This window comes from Monodon monoceros, unplaced genomic scaffold (genome assembly GCF_005190385.1).
Source record: "Monodon monoceros isolate NGI ecotype Baffin Bay Population unplaced genomic scaffold, NGI_Narwhal_1 Super_Scaffold_22, whole genome shotgun sequence".
Classification (NCBI taxonomy): domain Eukaryota; kingdom Metazoa; phylum Chordata; class Mammalia; order Artiodactyla; family Monodontidae; genus Monodon; species Monodon monoceros.
The window spans coordinates 108297928-108318230 of record NW_021703779.1 but is presented as its reverse complement, the minus strand read 5'-3'; positions in this window follow the sequence as shown (position 1 = coordinate 108318230).

Here is a 20303-nt window from a genome sequence, read left to right as displayed (position 1 = left end):
TCTCTACGTCTGCGTCTTCCTTATCTCTTGTAACAGTCTTTATTTTAAAGTCTATTTTATCTGATATGAATATTGCTACTCCATCTTTCTTTTGATTTCCATTTGCATGGAATATCTTTTTCCATCCCCTTACTTTCAGTCTGTGTGTGTCCCTAGATCTGAAGTGGGTCTCTTGTAGATAGCATATATACAGGTCTTGTTTTTTTGTTTTTGTTTTGTTTTGTTTTGTGCAGTACACGGGCCTCTCACCGTTGTGGCCTCTCCTGTTGCGGAACACAGGCTCCGGACACGCAGGCTCAGCGGCCATGGCTCACGGGCTCAGCCGCTCCATGGCATGTGGGATCTTCCCGGACCAGGGCACAAACCCGTGTCCCCTGCATCGGCAGCCGGACTCTCAACCACTGCGCCACCAGGGAAGCCCCAGGTCTTGTTTTTATATCCATTCAGCCAGTCTGTGTCTTTTGGTTGGAGCATTTAATCCATTTACATTCAAGGTAATTATCGATATGTATGTTCCTATTACCACTTTCTTAATGGTTTTGGGTTTTTTTTGTGAGTCTTTTTCTTCTCTTGTGTTTCCCACCGAGAGAAGTTCCTTTAGCATTTGTTGTAAATCTGGTTTGGTGGTGCTGAATTCTCTTAGCTTTTGCTTGTCTGTAAAGCTTTTGATTTCACCTTTGACTCTGAATGAGTGCTGGGTAGAGTAATCTTGGTTGTAGGTTTTTCCCTTTCATCACTTTAAGTATATCCTGCCACTCCCTTCTGGCCTGCAGAGTTTCTGCTGAAAAATCAGCTGATAACCCTTGTGTGTTATTTGTTGGGGGATTCACTTGTATGTTATTTGTTGCTTTTCCCTTGCTGCTTTTAATATTTTTTCTTTGAATTTAATTTTTGTTAGTTTGATTAATATGTGTCTTTGTGTGTTTCTCTTAGGGTTTATCCTGTATGGGACTCTCTGTGCTTCTTGGACTTGGGTGGCTATTTCCTTTCCCATGATAGGGAAGTTTTCCACCGTAATCTCTTCAAAAATTTTCTCAGACCCTTTCTCTTTCTCTTCTTCTTCTGGGACCCCTATAATTTGAATGTTGGTGTGTTTAATGTTGTCCCAGAGGTCTCTGAGACTGTCCTCAGTTCTTTTCATTCTTTTTTCTTTATTCTGCTCCTCAGCAGTTATTTCCACAATTCTATCTTTCAGCTCACTTATTTGTTCTTCTGCCTCAGTTATTCTGCTATTGATTCCTTCTAGTGTATTTTTCATGTCAGTTCTTGTGTTGTTCTTCACTGTTTGTTCTTTAGTTCTTCTAGGTGTTAGTTAAACATTTCTTGTATTTTCTTGATCCATGCCTCCATTCTATTTCTGAGATTTTGGATCATCTTTACTACCACTACTCTAAATTTTTTTTAGGTAGGTTGCCTATTTCCTCTTCATTTATTTGGTCTTGTAGGGTTTTACTTTGCTCCTTCATCTGTAACATATTTTTTGTCATCCTTAAAACTGCAGGAGGACCCAGCCATCAGGAGTCCCCCAGACTTTTGTGAGTTTTACCTCCTGGATCTCTACCAGGCTCTCATAGTGAATATCAGATAACAATCCCCTCCTGCTTCCAGCAAGGGGAGGGGAAAAGGAAATACTCTGGAGCATTCTTTTCTCCTTAACAAGCTCTGCCCTCAGGAGAAACTATTTAATAACTAAAGCCTAACTTGCTGGGGTTTTATCAGAGCCTAACTGACCTGGGGAAGGGAAATAAATACAGCCAACTCTAGCCTTCCACCTGGGAAAAGGGAAAACCCAACTCCAGTCCACTCAAGCCATCTTGTCCCACCTAGGGGGGAGAAAAAAACCCTGAGAAGTACATGTGAAGTTCACAGTCCAGAGGGACAGGTCTCCCTTAAAGTCTGAGATCTGTCAGCCCCCCAAAAAATGCACAACCTAAAAGGTGAGAATTATGTTTTATTTGGAGGAATTTCTGAGGACTTAAACCCAGAAGACAGCCTCTTAGATAGCTCTGAGGGACTGCTCTGAAGAGGTAAGGGAGGAGCCAGGATATATAGGAGGTTTTGCAACAAAAACCAGGTAGTTGGAACATCAAAAGGTTGCTGTTAATTAAAGAAAACCAGACATCTCAAGTTAATGAATTTAGCAGTTTTCTAAGTATAGAAAAATGTAAGAGTCTGGGCTCATTGAAATCATTCCTTTGATACGCACCTTAAGGGCCAGTACCCTGCTTTTCTCTATCCTGAATACCCTCGAGGGCACAGTTGAGGGTGGCTGCAGTGGCTGAAGGTTTGATGGCATCTTTTGTTTACTGATATTGCAGGCAACATTCTTCCACAGATCTAATACAGGACTATAGAGTCCGTCCCCTTCCCCCACACCCTATCACCACACCACTAAAGGCCTATTTACAGCCGTTCCTTCTACACAGTACATCATACCTGCCTATCAAGAAAAAATTACAAGACACTAAAGGGCAAAAAAACAGTTTGAAAAGATAGAGCAAGAATCATAATCAAACTCAGACATGGCAGGGATGTAGGAATGATCAGGCCAGGAATTTAAAACAACAATGATTAATATGCTAAGAACTCTAATGGATAAAGTAGACAGCATGCAAGAACAGATGGACAATGTAAACAAAGAATCAAAAAGAAATGCTAGAGATCAAAAACACTAACAAAAATGAAGAATGCTTTTGATGGGTTTATTAGTAGACTAGAAATGGCTGAGAAAAGAATCTCTAAGCTTGAGGATATCTCAATAGAAACCTCCAAAACTGAAAAGCAAGCAGATAAAAGATTGAACCTATGGCTTCCCTGGTGGCGCAGTGGTTGAGAGTCCGCCTGCCGATGCAGGGGACACGGGTTCGTGCCCTGGTCCGGGAAGATCCCACATGCCGCGGAGCGGCTGGGCCCGTGAGCCATGGCTGCTGAGCCTGCGCGTCCGGAGCCTGTGCTCCGCAATGGGAGAGGCCACAACAGTGAGAGGTCCGTGTACCGCAAAAAAAAAAAAAAAAATTTTATTTATTTATTTATTTTTAGGTCGCGCCCTACGGCATGTGGGATCTTAGTTCCCTGACCAGGAATCGAACCTGTGCCCCCTGAATTGGAAGATGAAGTCTTAACCACTGCCCGCGTACTGCAAAAAAAAAAAAAAAAGATTGAACCTACCCCCCAATATCCAAGAACTGTGGAATAACTACAAAGGATGTAATATTTGCATAATGGGCATACTGGAAGGAGAAGAAAGAGAGGAAGGAACAGAAGAAGTATTTGAAACAATAATTACTGAGAATTTCCCCAAATTCGTATCAGACACCAAACCACAGACCCAGGAAGCTTAGAGAACATCAAACAGGATAAATGCCGAAAAAACTACACCTAAGCATATTATTTTCAAGTTACAGAAAATTAAAGATAAAGAAAAAACTCCTGAAAGAAATCAAAGGGAAAAAAAACACCTTACCTATAAAGGAGCAAAGACAAGATTTACATCCAACTTCTCAGAAACACTGCAAGCAAGAAGAGAGTGAGTATATTTAAAGTGTTGAGTGAAAAAAAAAGAAAACCACCAATCTAGAATTCTGTACTCTGCAACAGAATCCTTCAAAAATGAAAGAGCAATAGAGACTTTCTCAAAAAAAAAAAATTGAGGGAATTTGTTGCCAGTACACTTGCCTTGCAAGAAATGTTAAAAGAATTTCTTTAAAGAAAAGGAAAATTATAGAGGTCAGAAACTCAGATCTATATAAAGAAAGGAAGAGCATCAGAGAAGGAATAATTGAAGGTAAAATTAAAACTTTAATTTTTATTATTCTTAATTGATCTAACATATAATAGTTTGTCCAAAATAATAATAGCAACACTGTATTCAACTATTATGCCTGTGTGTTATGTGTGTGCGTGTACAGGCACACCTCGGACATATTGCAATTCAGTTCCAGACCGCAGCAAAGCATATATTGCAATAAAGCTACACACAAATAAAGTCACACAAATTTTTTGTTTTCCCGGTGCATATAAAAGTTATGTTTACACTATAGTGTAGTCTATTAAGTGTGTAATAGCATTATGTCTAAAAAAACAATGTATATATCTTAATTTAAAAATATTTCATTACTAAAAAATGCTAATCATCATCTGAGTCTTCAGCAACCCATTATAGTAACATCAAAGAGTGCTGATCACAGATCATCATAACAAATATAATAATAATGAAAAAACTTGAAATATTTCAAGAATTACCAAACTGTGACACAGAGACACAAAACAAACAAATGCTGTTGAGAAAATGGTGCCATAGACTTGCTCGATGAAGAGTTGCCACACACCTTCAATTTTTAAAGTACATAATATCTATGAAGTGCAATGAAGTGAGGGGCAATAAAATGAGATATGTATACGCTTACGTATAAGTGAAATAAATGACAGCAATAATACAGAAGACAGGAGGGATGTATTAGGATTATCTTGTTATTATAAGGTACTTGTACTACATGTGAAGCAGTATAGTCTTATTTTAAAGTGAACTTGGATTCGTCATAAATGTATATTGCAAACTCTAGGGCAACCACTAAAAAAAGTTTAAAAAAAAGTATAACTGATATGCTTAGAAAGGAGAGAAAATGGAATTATATAAAATGTTCAGTTAAAACCACAAAAGGCCAAAAAAGAGGAGAAGACAAAAATAGGAACAAAGAACAAGGATAACAGTAAAAAACAGTAACAAATATGGTGGATATTAGTCCAACTATATCAATAATCACTTTGAATATCAACAGTCTAAATGCAACAATTAAAAGACAGAGATAGTGTGGATTGAAAAAACAAGACCCAACTATATGTTGTCTACAAGAAGCCCACTTTAAATATAAAGACACATATAAATTAAAAGTAAATGGATGGAGAAAGATATACAATGCTAACACTAATCAAAAGAAAGTAGGAGTAGTTATATTAATTTCAGACAGAGCAGACTTCAGACCAAGGAAGGTTATCAGCGATAAAGAAGGGCATTACATAATGATAAAGCGGTTGATTCTCCAAAAAGACATAACAGTCCTTAATGTGTATGTGTTCAAAATCAGAGCGTCAAACCAGTGAGGCAAAAACAGATAGAACTGCACAGAGAGATAGATGAACCCGTTATCATAGTTGGAGACATCAACACCCCTGTATCAGAAATAGATCCAGCAGGCAAAAATTCAGTAAGGACAAAGTTGAACTCAACAACACCATTAACCAGCTAGATATAATGGACATCTATAGACTACTTCATCAAACAACAGCAGAATACACATTATTTTCAAGCTCACATGGAACATTCACCAAGATAGACCACATTCTGGGCCAAAAACCACTCCTTAACAAATTTAAAAGAGTAGAAATCATACAATGCATGCTTTCAGACTACAATGGAATTAAGCTAGAAATCAATAACAACAACAACAAAAGGTACATGGAAAATTCTGAAATACAACCCATTTCCAAATAACACATGGGTCAAAGAAGAAATCTCAATAGAAATTTGAAAATATTTTGAACTAAATTAAAATGAAAACCTAACTTGTCAAAATTTGTAAAGTACAGTAAAAGCAGTGCTTAGAGGGAAAATTACAGCATTGAATGCATATATTAGAAAATAAAAAAGATGTAAAATCAATGATCTAAGCTTCCACTTTAGCATACTAGAAAAAGAAAAGCAAATTAAATCCAAAGTTAGCAGAAGGGAAAAAATAATAAGAATTAGAGCAGAGGGACTTCCCTGGTGGTGCAGTGGTTAAGAATCTGCCTGCCAATGCAGGGGACACGGGTTCGAGCCCTGGTCTGGGAAGATCCCACGTGCCTTGAAGCAACTAAGCCCATGTGCCACAACTACTGAGCCTGCTCTCTAGAGCTCATGAGCCACAACTACTGAGCTTGCGTGCCACAACTACTGAAGCTTGTGCGCCTAGAGCCTGTACTCCTCAAGAGAAGCCACTGCACACCGCAATGAAGAGTAGCCCCCACTCGCCACAACTAGAGAAAGCCCACATGCAGCAACGAAGACCCAACACAGCCAAAAATTAATTAATTAATTAATTAATTAATTAATTAATTTCAAAAAATAATTAGAGCAGAAATCAATGAAAATGAAAACAGGAAATCAACAGAGAAAATCACTGAAACCAAAAGCTGGTTCCTTGAAAAGATCACTGAAAGTGATAAGCCTTTAGCCAGGCTAATTAAAAAAAAAGAGAGAGGATGCAAATTACTAATATCTGGAATGAAAGAAAGAACTATAGATCTGATAGTCATTAAAAACGTAACACAGGAAGGCATACCACCACCAACTTTATGCCAACAAATGTGATAACCCAGATGAAGTGAACCAATTCCTTGAAAGATACAATCTACCAAAACTCACGTTAAGAAGAAATAGACAATCTGTGGTGGGAATGTAAATTGATACAGCCACTATGGAGAACAGTATGGAGGTTCCCTAAAAAAAGTAAAAATAGAACTACCATATGACCCAGCAATCCCACTACTGGTCATATACCCTGAGAAAACCATAATTCAAAAAGTCATGGGGCTTACCTGGTGGCGCAGTGGTTGAGAATATGCCTGCTAATGCAGGGGACACGGGTTCGAGCCCTGGTCTGGGAGGATCCCACATGCCGCGGAGCAACTGGGCCCGTGAGCCACAACTACTGAGCCTGCGCGTCTGGAGCCTGTGCTCCACAACAAGAGAGGCCGCGATAGTGAGAGGCCTGTGCACCGCGATGAAGAGTGGACCCCGCTTGCCACAACTAGAGAAAGCCCTCGCACAGAAACGAAGACCCAACACAGCAAAAATAAATTAACTAATTAATAAACTCCTACCCCCAACATCTTCTTAAAAAAAAAAAAAAGAGTCATGTACCACAATGTTCATTGCAGCTCTATTTACAATAGCCAGGACATGGAAGCAACCTAAGTGTCCATCAACAGATGAATGGATAAAGAAGATGTGGCACATATATACAATGAAATATTACTCAGCCATAAAAATAAACAAAACTGAGTTATTTGTAGTGAGGTGCATGGACCTCATACAGAGTGAAGTAAGTCAGAAAGAGAAAAACAAATACCATGTGCTAACACATATATATGGAATCTAAAAAAAAAAAGAAAGGTTCTGAAGAACCTAGGGATAGGACAGGAATAAATATGCAGACGTAGAGCAAGAAGCAAGAATTACAATCCTGCAACCTCTGGAACAAAAACCACATTCACAGAAAGATAGACAAGACGAAAAGGCAGAGGGCTATGTACCAGATGAAGGAACAAGATAAAACCCCAGAAAAACAACTAAATGAAGTGGAGATAGGCAACCTTCCAGAAAAAGAATTCAGAATAATGATAGTGAAGATGATCCAGGACCTTGGAAAAAGAATGGAGGCAAAGATCGAGAAGATGCAAGAAATGTTTAACAAAGACCTAGAAGAATAAAAGAACAAACAAACAGAGATGAACAATTCAATAACTGAAATGAAAAATACACTAGAAGGAATCAATAGAATAACTGAGGCAGAAGAATGGATTACTGATGTCAAGGTCTGGTTTTACCACTGCGAAACAGAATTCTATATGATCCTAATTGTTGAGACAATATGGAAAGAGGCCAACAGCACTGCCTTTCCCTACTCTTTCCTCAATTACCCCACTCTCTACTGATCCTAATACCCCCAAATTATCTTTTGTTTTCCTACTAATTCACATCTCAAACCACTATTCCAAATCTCATCACCCTCTCAGAATTTCAATTACTAGTATTAATTTCCTTACAACTAACCATTTACTACTAACAATCCATTCCTCAACTGATTTTTGTTTCTATCCTTATTAAGTCCCATTCTTCACTAACCTTTCACATTATCCATTGGTGTCTTTAAATCTCCACAGCCCCTTTTCTTAATGATTCACAGCCAGTAAAAAGAATAATGTAGATCTCTATTTACTGGCTTGGAAAGAGATTCACAATAAATAGGATAATACAGTCCTATATAATGAGTATGTGTGTGTTTGTGTGTGCATAGAGAAAAGTCTACAACAGCACTATTCAGAAGAGATAGGGACTTCCCTGGTGGGGCAGTGATTAAGAATCTGCCTGCCAATGGAGGGGACTCGGGTTCGATCCCTGGTCCAGGAAGATCCCACATGCTGCAGAGCAACTAAGCCCGTGTATCACAACTACTGAGCCTGCGCTCTACAGCCTGTGAGCCACAACTACTGAGCCCGTGTGCCACAACTACTGAGGCTCACACGCCTAGAGCCCGTGCTCCGCAACAAGAGAAGCCACCACAATGAGAAGCCCATGCGCCGCAACGAAGAGTAGCCCCCGCTCGTCGCAACTAGAGAAAGCCCGTGCACAGCAACGAAGACCCAACCCAGCCAAAAATAAATTAAAAAAACAAAACAAAAAAACCCCAATGCCTTCTTTAAAAAAAAAAAATCCCATTTAACTCAATATATGCAAACTTTTGTTATTTCAACATGTAATCAATACTTAAAAAGTTGAGATATTTTACATTTTTTCCCTACTAAATTCAGTGTATATGCTCACAGCACATCTCAATTTGGACTAGCTACTTTCAAGTGCCCAACAGCCACCTATGGCTACTGGCTGTCATAATGGACAGCACAGATCTGGAAGGATACACACTGAATTGTCCACAGTGTTTTTCTTCGGAAGGAGGGACTGGCTGGGGAGAGCAGAGGTAAGAAATGAGGGATTTTTTACTTTTACCTTTTATTACATTCACAATGAACATTTCTATTTTATAATAAAAAATAATAAAAACTGATGTCAACTGACAGACCCCCCTCTACCATTACTCTAGATGCCCACTAACAGAACTAACCTTTCCTCTGATAGCAAATCTAATTCCTCTGACTCAATGCATCTGCTATTCCTCACACCCGCCCCCTTCTTCGTGACCCCAATCCCTAAACAATAATCTCTTCACTCTTCACATTTCTATAGCTTCTCACCACGTTTAGTCTCTTCTCACCTCCACTATTCAAAGGCTAAGGAAGACTTAACCACTCACTCATGTTTCATGATGTTCAGCTGTGGGAGGGTCTGATTTGGGACCACAAAACTCATTCGTGCGCAGATGTCCTTATAATCCTGATTCCTTCTCTCAAAGTCCTCCACGTGGGCAGCCAAGTGGGAATTGACAACGCAAAAGGTAGTGTTGTGAAATACAAATCTCACAGCTACCCCACCTTTGTTTCCCTGTTAGCAAGAGTAATTATCCACAGTTAGTACAAAGATGCAACTAGCACCTGAACTTCACATGGACATAAATCATAATTGAGCTCATTTCCAAAGTAACTCACCATCTTCCCCATGATTCCAGTCCCAACTGTTTCTGTAGCAACATCACGGATATATCGCCACTGATCCTTTCTGGCAAATATCAGGAGCATCATCCCAACGAGGCGGACCAGTTGAACCTATGAGTTGCAGGGAATTAGAAGAGGTTCATGTTAATACCACTCTTTGCCACATATCGAATTCCCACAACTAATTTTCCACCAAGAAGATATAACCATGCCCTAATCTGAATCCAAATCCTCTAATTTCCCAGTGGGCCTCATAAACAGAAAACAAAATTTCTCTGGGAAAGCTTTAATCTGGCTCTGACCAGTAGGAGTTAAAAGTCTTTGGAGACAACGAGTACACTCAGCTCTAGATTCATTATTTTAATCACTTTTTAGCCTACCATGAGTAGGCAGCATTAAAAATTCGAATAATAATGACAAAGCCTCTATCCCAGCTTGTTCCTTTTGCCTCTTCTTCCCAGTTTCTGATTTACAATTTCCTAAGAAATTAAAATGTATAACAATCCTTTTTACTTTTAAGTCTGTGAACTAGAAATATGTCTGAAATGTGTATTAGTCTATATGAGAGGAATAACATCTTCAGGAGTCTTATCACCTATATCAGCTGTTAGAAGATGCAGATGAAAATTACTTAGACAAATGACTCCTTTTAAAGGGCTTGGTATGGTAGCCCCATAATTAAAATAACTCTTCTGCTAGCCTCTACCATGTGCCTTCTAGAGACCAACAAATTGGCCCACCTTGCTAAAGTCAACTCTACTCTTGACTTACAACCAAATTTCGAGCTCATTGAAATTCCACAACGCTCCTATTCTTGCTCCAATTCCAAAGCTTGCCCTATGCACCCACATGCTTCAAACTGCTTTTCTGTAAAGCATCCAGCTCTGACCATGTCGGCGAACAATTCCAATCTTGAACTCTCACTGCAAAAATCACTTACCTTATGTGTCATCATTTGAGTTAATTACTGCTATGAGGACAATAAAATTCTTCTTTTCTCCTAAAAACTACCTAAGCAATGAAACTATAAGATCGGGAAACTTAGGGAATTTTTTTTCTAGGAAATAGGAATAAAAAGGATTAGTCTGCCCTATTCCAGTGTTACACATGGGGAAGAATTCAATTAAACCACTCTTTTGGAACAAGCTATAGATAACAGAGTAACTTCTAGTGAGTTTTATTTAGTTGTATACTAAAAAAGATAATTCAATGCGGCTTACTTTCTTATACTTGGCTTTGGAATGCAAACCCCTCTCCACAGCCAAGGACCACTCTTGTTCCTTCACAGATTCAAAGTAGAAAAAGGCTTCTGTGCTCAAGTCCAGCTCTTGGAATCTGAGAAAACAAGAGGATGTCGGATCTACACACATCCCATAATTATCTCTGACTACCTCCTGTCCCATTTTCTGAGACATTAGATGAAACAATGCGGAAAAGATAAATTTTAGAGAACTGCTCTATTGACTCAGGTGATCAGTAAGGACAAGTAGTTTTCTTTTCAAAAGACTCCCCGCCACAGGTATATGCACAGGCTATGCAAAACACAAACAAAAAAACCTCCATAAGGGATAACAGTAGAGCTTTGCTTATATATCCTAGAAATAGTCACTGTTAGAATTAACCTCAAATCTCAGTTTCTATGAAGTATATAGTTTTCTATGGGTTTTGAGAGGATTAGATGCTTCCTTACACCAATTTAGGTATCTTTTCCTTTATGATCTCACAAATTTGACCCACAAGTTAACTCTCACATATAGTCTACAGTAGGTTTTTACAAATGGCGGGGGAAAAAAAAGCAAAATGTCACATCAACTAACACCAAACATACAGCCAAAATGAAATTCCAGACGCGCATTTTACCCAATGCAGTAGATATCAGGAGGATTCGGATCACAGTTCAGCCAAGGTTCTAGCCCACTATCTGGAGACTGGCCATTCACGTTCCATGTTCCAACAAAGAATCTAATACATGATACCAAAAAATAATTTAAAAACAAAGGTCAAGTGTGGATGGTCACAATAAGCAACATAATTTCTCAAACTGTTTTGCCACACACACACACAAAACCCTCTTGCGTGTAGGAGACAAAGGCAGTGGGCTTATTCTCTCCAAATTTTACATCAGGTAAACCTACAGAAAGGAACCAAGTCTCTATTTAAAAGACACAAATTTAATTGCTCTACCACATTTCCTTTCTATTACATTCTATCCAAACTCATATCTGAAGGGAGAGCTTGTGGATGGGAAAGAGGTATCTTCATGCTATAAGGATGTCTAACATGGATAACTATTCCATAAGGAGTTGTAGTTAAATCCAAAAACTCACTTCCCGAAGGATTACAAGGACATCTGTGTAGGAAATTCTGTTGAGACAGATATAGTATTAAGGGGGAAAGCAGAAGGGAAAACTCATGACTGTCTTAACTGTTTACATACAAATATAAGCATCACGGGAAATCTGAAGATCTGGAGGTTTCAGCATAGGAATATAGTCATGACTGAATTAGAATAAATGAGGCATAATGGGATAGCAGATGGGACTGGAATCTTGGACTAAAAGGGTACATGCTCTTCGAAAATAACAAAGAAAAGCGTTGCTGCTTTGAACATCGGGATACACGACACACACCACACGTAGTGAGTCCAGAAAAGAGGATATCACCAAGATGAAATGAAAAATATAATAGAGGAAAGAATCGAAGATAGACCTCCCAATCAAGATGCTTGGGTGAAACTTCCTTCAGTTAACTTCCCAAAGTAGGTAAATTAAAGTCTAGTGGTAATGGCGGACTTAATTTTCCAATATTGGCAAGAAGAAATTCAGCAGGTCAGATAGATAAACACACTTGCTTATGGAATGTACTAGGAGACAATTCTCTAGTGCTTGTGAGCTTGACTTGGTTCTCTAAGAGTGGATAGAAAGGTTAGTAGAGGTGGTATCATTAGGGAAATTGTAGCATTTGCATTATTTTGGATACGTATGTTATTGACCAGCATAAAGACAGGGGCTTGAATCAGCTCACCATTCTTTTCTTTATGCTTTTATTCTGAATTAAGCTAATTAAACTAATACCTTAAATACCCAAAGACCATTTTTTCCTATATGTACTAACGTTTAGCCTCAGTAAGTAGAAGAGAGACTAACCTGAAAGTCTGAATGTTGACATATTCTTTCTCTCGCTTTGCCAGGATGTGTTTGATGAGACCCTCCCGCTGCCCAGACTGGGTGTTTGGTACAAAGAGCTTCCGCATGGTATTGGTCACTTTGGGCTGTTCCTTGTTAGAAGCTTCCTTTTCACGTGGAAGCCTAGCAAATAAATGAGGAATTCAAAAGTGAGATTGCCTTAAACAATTCCCATGTGTGTCTCACACGTGGGAAATCTGTTTCAACATAGGACTTACATTCTATTCACTGAAGACGGTCGGGGTGGCGGTTCCCGATGAACCCCTGTAGGCTGATTCTGCAAATTTATTTTCTTGTCCAAATTCAAAGATGAAAAATTATCCTCAAATCCAAGAAGCCCTGAAGGACACAGAACCCAGAGTGGAAGGGGGGAGAGATAACATCCAACTTATCCAGGATTGATAGGACTTTGCTTTGATCAGCGGTTTTGGTTTGATCACTATTTGCTCAGTGGCGTTACCAAACAGAAAGGTATAAGAGTAGTGATAACGTAGATTGGGGGAAGAAGCACATCTGTCCCTGAAGCACTGACATATTAACTAGAATGACAGTAAGTTACGTTAACTTGGAACGTGAATAATAAGAGCTAGTCTTTATAGAAGACTTTTAGCACAATGCCTGGTTGATAGTAAGGAGCTATATCATTATCTCACTTAATTGTCACAAAGACCTCATGAGGTAGGTGCTATTAAAAATCTTCCTATGTTACAGAAAAAGAAACAGAAGCTCAGAGTTGTCAAAGTAATTGGACCAAGGTCATGTAACTAGTAAGTCAGAGAACGGGGATTCAAACCCAGGTAGTCTGGCTCCAGAGCCTGCACTTTTTACCCCTCTGCTAAGCTGGCACTGAAAGAGCTAATGTGCCACAGAAAGGATCAGGAGTGAACGTGAGTCAGTGGGTACGGACTTGATAAAACCACTCCATAGGAGAAGGTATCTGACACTGACACTAATCCACATTATCTTATCTGCCCAGATAAAATCTATTGACTCTGCAATAATCATAGCAACCAGGGAAAAAAAGAATCTTTTCAGTACCTGAAAAAACAGAAGAGTTGTCCTCAGTGTCTAATTTCTGGTACCAGCTGGATGAGTCCTTCTGCTCTGGAACAAGAAGTTGTGACTGCGCTGGAGAGATAAGGGTCATAGTCAGAATGGAATGACTATTCCATTGAATGGAATATACCATAACCAAAGGCCATTCACTCAGCACTCAAGTGCAGGGGCCAGCACCATTCTTGAATACAAAGGAAGAGACTAAGAAAATGAGGGCAGCTCTGGGATCATCTGGGACCAGAGGAGGATTACAGTCTGCAGTAAGCTGTCCAAGGAATGAAACTGAAGATTCTGGAAATTGACTCAGTGTCCTTAAAGCTGAATAGACTTATTCCCTAACCTATCCCTGGGGCCATTCCTGAAGAAAAAAAAAAATCGCCTATCAAGGCTCTAGGGGTGAGGTACTTTGCTAATGGCCACTTGCCTCTGTACAGCATGTCCCATGCAAGTAGTAGAAAGAAAACTGCTGAGGCTTGAGTTACCTTCCTGAGCAGCAAGGACCTCTGAGAGGAACTTCAGACAGCGTTCCTCATCAGGGATTTCAAAGCGGCGCTCTCTGGTCCAGTCCCCCTGAATCCGAATTTTGCAGCCACCTAAAAAGAATGGAAATCCATGTACATATAGCTATGGAAAATAATGTTTTCTTGGGATATTTTCAACTTACCAATTTAATAGGAGAAGGTCCAGATTGCAAATATTCCAGACCTCTAACGTGTGAAGCATGCCTATAAGATCAAGGGATTGGGTGTGGTGGTGGTGCTGGGGGTGATGCACAGAGGAAAATCTAATGAAGGCTGATAAACTGTGTAAATGAGCAGCCCAATATAGTGATATGATATGTACTGAAATCACAGTTTCCTACTTTCTGATATATTGCTCAAATGTCACTGTAGGAACCTCCAAAATCTAGCAGAAGATCAATTCCTCAACCACCCTCCTCCCATCTCCTAGCTGGAAATTCCTACCACTTCAAATCCAAATCATATAGTAAGAGTCTCTGAAGAGTGAAGGGAAAAAAGGAAATATGATGGTTTGTTCCTAGGTACAGACTGTACCCAGGCAATTGAACTTATAAGCTAATTAAAAAGAAAAGCATAATGGGATTGGTTTGAATTATTCTGAAAAGAAGCATCTATACCTCATTTACCTCAAGTGAAAAATGTATGTCTTGAATAAACTCATAAAAACAATATAATGACCCATGTCCAGGAGTGGTCTGGTTCAAGTACAGTCAGTTGGAAAACAGTATAATTAGAAGGAAAGTTATCTGGGACTTTAGTTTCTTATGTATATAACATACTGTCTCCCTTTTCTAATGCCCTCTATTTACCATCAATTGTCTGGATATGGTGACCCAGGAAACCCATGTCCTTGTTTACATTCTTATTTTAACTGATTTATTACATTTATTGCTTTCTCATGGCCCTGGAAACTATAAGCTCCTTAAGGGCAAGAGGCAGGCTGCACATACCGGCTATCCAACACAACACTCTCAATGGTCTCCCGGGGTTGTTTGGGACTGAGGGGCTTCTCAGGACTCAAGACTTCGAAAGCTAAGACTGGGAAAGTCCCAGGCAAACTGGGCTCATCGGTCACTTTATTGATAACAATGACGTCAGACTCCACAGACAGAAGGCATTTAATGACTACCAAGCTGGACTCTTTCACACTTGTAAATAACAAAGAGGTGAGAAAATAAAATGAAAATCCTAGTTTCTTATGGTAGAAATCCACTTCTGAACCTTTGACTCTCTCTTTCTTTGCATTTCTTTAAGTTTCTGTATTCACAGATATTTAGTGATCAGAAGAAAAGAGATAAACATAGAGGAAAAAAATGAAAAAGAAGGCACCCAAGAGGACCGGCAATAAGAAAATTAACGGGGCTGCCACTGTAAGGTGGAGAAAAAAAGAGGGGGCATGAATAAGGACTGTCAATTAGAGCAGCCTTGAAGATACGATGGGAAAACCTCCTTCAGGGCACAAGTAGTCCTCTCTTTCTCAGATAATTTATATTAAAAGTAGAAAAAAATTAAAAAAGAGCAGTTCCTACCTGATACAGACTTAGAGCAAGAACACACATTCTCTCTGTCCCACAATCCTTGAAAGATATATTTTAGCAAATATAAAAAATAAACTGACCCATTTAACGGACAAAAGATTCCAGAAATTGCTTTACAAAGTAACACTAGATGCTCTCTCACCATGTTGCATGGGAAACAGGACAAATTACCCCCACCACCCAACCTTCTACTCTCCTCCCTTCCAGCCCCTCTGGCCTCTTTGTGATCAGCAAACACTCCTCTATCTTCAATTTCTCCTCTGAATACTCCCTGCATCTCTCAGTAGTTCTCAACTAAGCATGCATTAGAATTACCAGAGGCGCTTTTGGGAAGTACTGACACTTGGGGCCCCATCCCAGGCCAAGAAAACAGAATCTCTGGGGGTGAAGCCCAGGCACTGGGAGTTTCTAAAACACTCCTCCAGGTGGTCTAGTGTATCCAGACTGAAAATCAGAGTCACCTGCAAACTGGCTGGGCCCTGAGACTAGCTCCCGCTGCGGCCCTCTGAACTAGAGGCTATTTATAGCCTTTCACACCCTATGTAATTTAAGACTGATGTCCTTATTTGTCCTAATGCCATCTCCAGACCATTCCCTCTCCTCCTCCCTCATGAAAAATCCCTTCTCCTTTGAGGCTCACCCACTGGGCTATGCCAGCTTCTTCCCTTCCCTCCTCCATGGAATCATGTACCAACTTCCCAGAAACTTCCAAATCCAGGCCTGATTAAGACTTCCTCTCCACTCACAGCCCTGCTTTAACTTTGCGTCCCTGAAAAATTAGCACAGAAAGCTCAGTCAACACCTTCAACTTCCTCATCCAACGACCTCGCCCCTCCACCTCAGCCACCTATTCCCTCAGTCCCTACTGGGGCTGCCTCAGTTCTACCCTGGACCTTTCATCACAGAAACACCATCACCTCATAAATCTCTAATTCAAATATCCCACTCTGAACTGTTACTCCTTCCAGCTTACCTGCTCTTATGGGAACCTCCAGCGCACTGATCCCTCCACTTTCTCAGTATCCATTCACTTCCTCCTGCTTTCACTTCCCTTTTTATCAAACAGATGCCATCATTTCACTCTGTTGCAAAAACCCAGAACTGCCTTACCACTCTCACTCTGTTTTGGCTAACACCTATCTGGCTAACTCCCAACCCTCAGAAATCAAACTAACTGCCTTCTCTGTACTTACGTCTGAGGGAGTAAAACCACCCACCCACACACGCACGCACGCGCACACACACACCCACGCACACCCACACATGCACACACACATACACACATGCACACACATACATACATACGCACACACATACATACACACATGCATACACACACGCACACACATACATACATATGCGCACGCACACACATACATACACACATGCATACACACACACACACACACACACACACACACACACACAGCCCATTATAAATTGACTGCTAATCTCAACGGGGCCCTATATGATAGGAAGCAATCTAAGTTTCCATAGTCCACTTGTCTCCCACTACTATTTGGAACCACTATTCACACCTTCTCATTTATCCTCAATCTTTGGATCCCCCTCTTCTCAAGCTCTCTTCTTCATACTTTATGAGCTTTACCTCATACCTCAGAGGAAACGGAAGCCATCACATGGAAACCTACCTGTATCTGTACTCATCTTCTCCTTTCTCTTCTGATGCACAAAGGAGTCCTCCTCCTATCAAAGGCCATCTTCTTTTTGAATTTTCTCTAGACACCTCCCCCAAGTAGCTTTAACCTCTTCCTCACACAGGCTCCTTCTCATCAGCATTAAAATAAATCATGTTCTAAATCCTCCTCATTTAAAAAACAAAAAACCTTCCTGGACCCCATATCTTCCTCCAACTCCGGTCCACCTCTACATTCCCCCTTTGCAGTCAAGCTTTAAAAGACACACAGTTGCTACCTGCTCACCTGCCATTTCTCTCTTTAATCCACTCCAATATGACTTTGGCTCCTACCACCCCTCTGAAATTGCTTTGTTAAGGTCACCAATAATCTCCATATTGCTAAATCCAATGGATACTCTTCAGTCATCTTATCAGACCTAGCAGCAGAAATCAACACTTGACCCCTCCTTGAAATAGTCTCTTCCAAAGGCTTCTATGACACCATGCTCATCTAGTTTATCTCTCTCTTTGGTCACTAATTTTAAGTGCCCTTTGAAGCATCTCCTCCTCTATATGAACTTTAAAAAGTAGAGTGAGTTCAATCTTAAACCTTTTTCTCACTGTGTATCAGCACTGTCCAATAGGACTTTCTGTGATGATGGACGTGTTCTTTAACTGCACTGTCCAATATGGTAACCGATGACCCCATGTGGCTAAGGAGTACTTGAAATGTGACTAGTGCTGAGGAACTGAGAAACTGATTTTCTAATTTCGTTCTAACTAATTTAAATAGGCACACACGACTAGTGGCTATGGTATCTGAGAGCACAGCTCTATATACAGTCACATCATCTCTCATGGTTTCAAATACCCTCTATGTGCTAGAGACCCAGACTTTACTTCTGAGCTTCAGATGCATACATTCAACTGCCAATTTATCACCTACACTCAGATGTCTCAAAGAAATCTCAAAGTAAACATAGCTAAAACTGAGTTTGTGACCCCTACCGCAGGAAAACTCATTCCTCCTGCAACGTTCTTATTTCTGCAAATGGTACCACCATCCACATTCATGCCAGAAATCTCGAATTCATCCTTGACACTTCAGCTCACCCCTACACCCACACCAACCTCTGTTGATTTAACCTCCAAAAACATTTATCAGATCTGTCCACTTCTCTCCATTCTTACTCTCTAGCTTAAACTACTGAAGGAGGCTCCTAACTGGCACCCAAACATAGGCATAAAATCCTTCATATTCTTTCAATTTTTAAAAATCTGTAAATCCAGATTCCTTATCATGGCTTACAAGACCCTACTGGATCTGGTCCTAGCCTGTCCTACCTCGGTGCCTGAGCCTTATTTCAGGCATCCTGGCCTTCTTTCATTTCAAAGAAAGTGTCAAGCTACTTCCCAGATTGGGGCCTTTTCACATGCAGTTCCTTTTACCTGGAATACTCTTCCCCATTTTCACCTGTCTCTTACTTATCCCCTCTGGTCTCAATTTAAATGTCACTTCTTCAAAGAGGCCTTCCCTGAGTACCCTGCCTAATTTAGTTAGCACTCTTATAAACTCTCTGTATTTCTCCTTGATAGCATTTATCAAAAACTGCAATTATGGGGAATTCCCTGGCAGTCCAGTGATTAGGATCCTGGGCTTCCACTGCAGAGGGCCTGGGTTTGATCCCTGGTCAGGAAACTGAAATCCCACAAACCACGTGGTGTGGCCAAAAAAACCCCCACCAAAACAAACCAAAAAAACCCCCCTGCAATTATACGACTATACCTTCTCAGTTTAAATTCCGTTTCCTTCACTAAGTTTCATGAAGTACCATGCCTATATTGCTTTCTGCTATATCCCCAGAACACAGCGCCTGGCACATGAAAGGTATTCACATGTTTATGGAACGCATTAATGGATTACAGGCATCTACGTGACACTAGCATCAAACAGCACAGAAGCAAGAACCAAGGCTGGAGGAGCAACCTTACCTATGCTGCTCTCTACTGATTGTGCAGCGCTTAGAAGAGCGCCTGGCAAATAGAAGGCACTCGACAATCATTTGTTGAATAATGAATAAAAGAGGGTTTAATATTAGGGAATTAGTGTAATACAGTCCATCAATAAGTCAAATAAGGAAGAACAATATAACCATCTCTATAAATACAAAAGACGTTTGATAAAATTCAATATACATTCACCATTTCAAAAACCACACAAACTTGAAATAAATGCAGTTTCTTAACATGGTTTTAAAAAACCCTATCAAATCAACAGGCAACAACATCCTCAACAGTGAAGCACCACTTGAGGCATTCTCACTGAAACCAGGACCTAAACATAAATCATCATCATTATTTAACATTGATCTCCAAATTCTTGTTGGTGTAATGAGACATGAAGCAAAACTAATAGTTATAGCTACTAGAAAGAGACAAAACTACTATTTGCAGACGACTAGGGCTGTCTATCAAAACCAAAAAAGAAAATAAACAGCCCCCCCAAAATAAAAATAAATTTCTGTGAAGTGGCTGGATAAAAGGTAAATATCTAAAATTCAACAGCTGCTCTGTATACTAGTAATAAGCAATTAGAAGATAAGAGAAAAAAGTTTCCACTGACAATAGCAGCAAACAAATAAAATCCATCAAAAAACAGTTAACCTACAAATGTATGATAGCTATGAAGAAACCACAAAATGTTACTGAGAGATATAAAGAGAAACTGAGTAAGCAGAGATAGATATACCATGTTCCTTGACAGTGACTTAATTTCATAAAGGAGTTAATTTAATAAAATTTAGTGCATATCTATGGTGAAACATTATCCGTTAAAAATCATGTTTTTGGAGGAAACAAGATGGCGGAGTAGAAGGACGAGCTCTCACTCCCTCTTGCGAGAACACCAGAATGACAACTAGCTGCAGGACAATCATCGACAGGAAGACACTGGAACTCACCAAAAAAGATACCCCACATCCAAAGACAAAGGAGA